The sequence below is a fragment of the Phascolarctos cinereus genome, unplaced genomic scaffold (genome assembly GCF_003287225.1).
Source record: "Phascolarctos cinereus isolate Bilbo 61053 unplaced genomic scaffold, phaCin_HiC Scaffold_4;HRSCAF=312, whole genome shotgun sequence".
Lineage (NCBI taxonomy): Eukaryota > Metazoa > Chordata > Mammalia > Diprotodontia > Phascolarctidae > Phascolarctos > Phascolarctos cinereus.
In genome coordinates this window covers 194,522,143-194,525,369 of record NW_027555847.1, presented here as the reverse complement: position 1 = coordinate 194,525,369, position 3,227 = coordinate 194,522,143, and the positions used below count along the sequence as shown (strand labels likewise).

At 40.5% G+C, this 3,227-nt stretch overlaps 1 pseudogene; it reads left to right on the top strand.

Annotated features, from left to right (window-relative positions):
- The first annotated feature begins 2,144 nt into the window (after window positions 1-2,144).
- On the top strand, window positions 2,145-2,638 carry LOC110196678 (ubiquitin-ribosomal protein eS31 fusion protein pseudogene; annotated as a pseudogene).
- Window positions 2,639-3,227: the final 589 nt, after the last annotated feature.

Genomic DNA, 3,227 nt, shown 5'->3' with positions numbered 1-3,227 from the left:
TCTCTCTCTCTCTCTCTCCCCCCCTCTCTTTCTCTCTCTCTCTCTCTCTCTCTCTCTCTCTCTCTCTCTCTCTCTCTCTCTCTCTCTCTCTCTCTCTCTCTCTCCCCCCCTCTCTCTCTCCCTTCCCTTGCTCCCTGCCCCACACAATCTTTGGAACCTGAATATCCTTTCAGTGATGCTATTTGCCTGTGAACGATGCTATTTGCCTGTGAACCATGAATACTACAGTCTCTTTATATAATTGGGACCTAATTTCTCAGAGTGACACCCCATTCATGGACCTTCTAAGGGTGAGAGTGCCCAGGAATCTAACATACTTCAAAAGTGCCAAACTCATTGAATAAAGAAATAAGGCAGACAGAACAGCAAAGGGGAAAGAATCACAAACAAGGTCAGAGACATGGGTACAGACTCTTGTAAAATGATGAGCCAGGATAGTGTTATCCTCTAATCAGGCCTGCCTTTTCCTATACCCCACACTTTACTAATGGCCATCTAGCTATTATGAAAACCCATCAGAGATTCCTTGCAGTAGCAAGACACAGAAAGAAAAGCACTGGACTTAGGAGCTTTTAATTTTTTCCTAAATTCACCCCCTGCACTCCAAAGGGATGAGACCTGAAGTGAAAATTCCTGAATCCTTAATCAGGAGCCCCTACTGGATATGTGAGTTGAAAAGCAGTAGGGAACTGTATTGTACTTTCTGTACTTTCTTCATTTGCAGGAGGAGAAGCTGTGGGAAGACAGATGAACTATGCTTTTTCTGGAATATCTGGATTCAAGAAGCTAATATACTAGCTAAATGCTGCCTTTATCCAGGAGAAGTTATGGTACTACTGTCATGAGGTAGATGCCTTATTATGTGTTATTTAAATTTACTTATTTTGTTGAAAAAGAGAAAAATACTTCATTTAGTATAGGAACATGCTTCTCTATTCATGTGAGCTGCTGACTCCATTATGCCAAGATCATTTGACTAGGACTAACTGAACTATAGCAGATTCAGGTAAAAGGCAGGTAGGTGGGGACTGAGAGCTAATTCTGATTGGGTGAATCTACACTAACTATATTTCTTACTGAAGCAAGACAGCATACCATCCAGAGAGAAGCAAAGCTGGGTTACAGAAAGTCATCCACTATCTGAGAACCATCATTTCCCTAGTACTTCTACTTCTTTTACTGCATCCGATCTTTTATAAATTTCATCTTTTAAGGCCTACCGGATAATGATGCAATGATAAACTTATATGACATTGCAATCTTCTCACAGGATTACAAGAACATCACTCTTTCAGTCCGTATGGTTCACTTTAATGAACAACACTCTATGGAGAATAACAAAACTTTGAATTTCTCAAGGAGGAGATAAAATTTCTTATATATCTAGTAGACTAATTGAGATGGATTTCTATTAAGAAGATATAGTGCTATTAAAGGGAACTCTCAAGATGTTAAAGGACCTACAGTGATTCCTCAGATTTGCAAGATGCCCAAGACAGTTCATTCACAGGTATAAACAACCAGTTGTCCTTGTAATGGATATACCTGTAGTCGTCAAATGGTTTCTCTGTCTGGACATAGTTGGATAGCATTATGAAACCTGAAATGGTTTGCCAGCCTTCTCCTACTACTACTTCTCCTGGTCCCCAATTCTCTCTTGTGGCTGAACTTAGAACATCTGAAATAGCAATAGGGCTATCATTGTTGAATTGCTATTAATGTTCATACACTGAACTTGGAAAATGTCTAAAGTAACTGATGGTTGTTAGCATGCCCTTTTCAGCATGATGGCATCACACTGAGGCGGCAGACCCTCTAGTGGTGACTGTGTGTACTGACCATTGGATCCCGGGAAATCTCTGAAGATAAGAGAGTAAGTATGACTATCCATTAGGAATCTTTGCCTAACTGATGCTCTTCTCCTGAAAGTCATCAGGCATCAGTATTGATCTTATCACAAACTATTTTACCTAGAACATTTCATCTCTAACACTCCAAGTTTCTGTGAATTCATATAATCAAAAACCATTTTTCTGTAAAGTCCACTTTGTTTCCCATACGTCTCCAACTGGCTCCTGTCCTTCTTCCATGTTTGTGAAAAATCATCTGGAGCTCTTTTGGATCTGCCATCAACGGGTGGACCCATGCAGATTTTCATGAAGACTTTGACGGGGAAGACCATTACGCTTGAGGTCGAACCGTCTAATGCTATTGAAAATGTCAAGATAAGAAAGGTATTCCCCCTGATCGACAAAGATTGATTTTTGTGGGCAAGCAACTGGAAGATGGTCGAAATTTGTCTGATTACAACACTCAGAAGGAGTCTACCCTTCATCTTGTTCTGAGGCTTCATGGTGGTGCCAAGAAGAGAAAGAAGAAGTCTTATACCACTCCCAAAAAGAACAAGCATAAGAGAAAGAAGGTTAAGCTTGCAGTTCTGAAGTACTATAAGGTTGATGAGAATGGCAAGATTAGCTGCCTTCAACGAGAGTGCCCTTCTGATGAATGTGGTACTGGGGTCTTTATGGCTAGCCATTTTGACAGACATTATTGTGGCAAGTATTGTCTAACCTACTGCTTCAACAAGCCAGAAGACAAGTAAATGTACGTGTGTTAATAAAAAATAATCAACCATAAAAAAAAATCATCTGGAAATCAAAATTTGTGTAATTCCAATCTGCTGGTGGTAGCAGGCTTGACTTAGTGCTGCTCTGGTGGGGTGGTGGTGATGGTGATGGAAACAGGCCAGATGACCAGACCTAAAAAATAACTCACAACTTCCGTATTCCATCACCTGTTTAGATAATGACACAGCATTCCTATAAGTCCCAGATCCATGGCCCACACAGGCACTCTAAATGACAGGTTGGTGTAGCTCTGTCTACATTTGATCCATTACAAATATTAATCACATCTGCTGAAAAAAGTAGCTGGGTGAGGGGATAGCACAAAAATTAGATTAGTTTAGCTATTATATTGAATGAAGAACTGAGATTCAAAGTGATCCCAACCACAGGATGTGGGGGGAAAGGATCATTTGACAGAAGTTCTCCTAAATAAAAACAATCAAAGACGAAGTGGAAATAAACCACTAAAACGATGACTTGCCAGGCCTGGAGTCAGGGAGACTCACCTTTGTGAGTTCAAATCTGGCCCCAGACACTTATTAGCTGTGTGACCCTGGGCAAGTCACTTAACCTTATTTGCCTCAGTTCCTTATCTGTAAA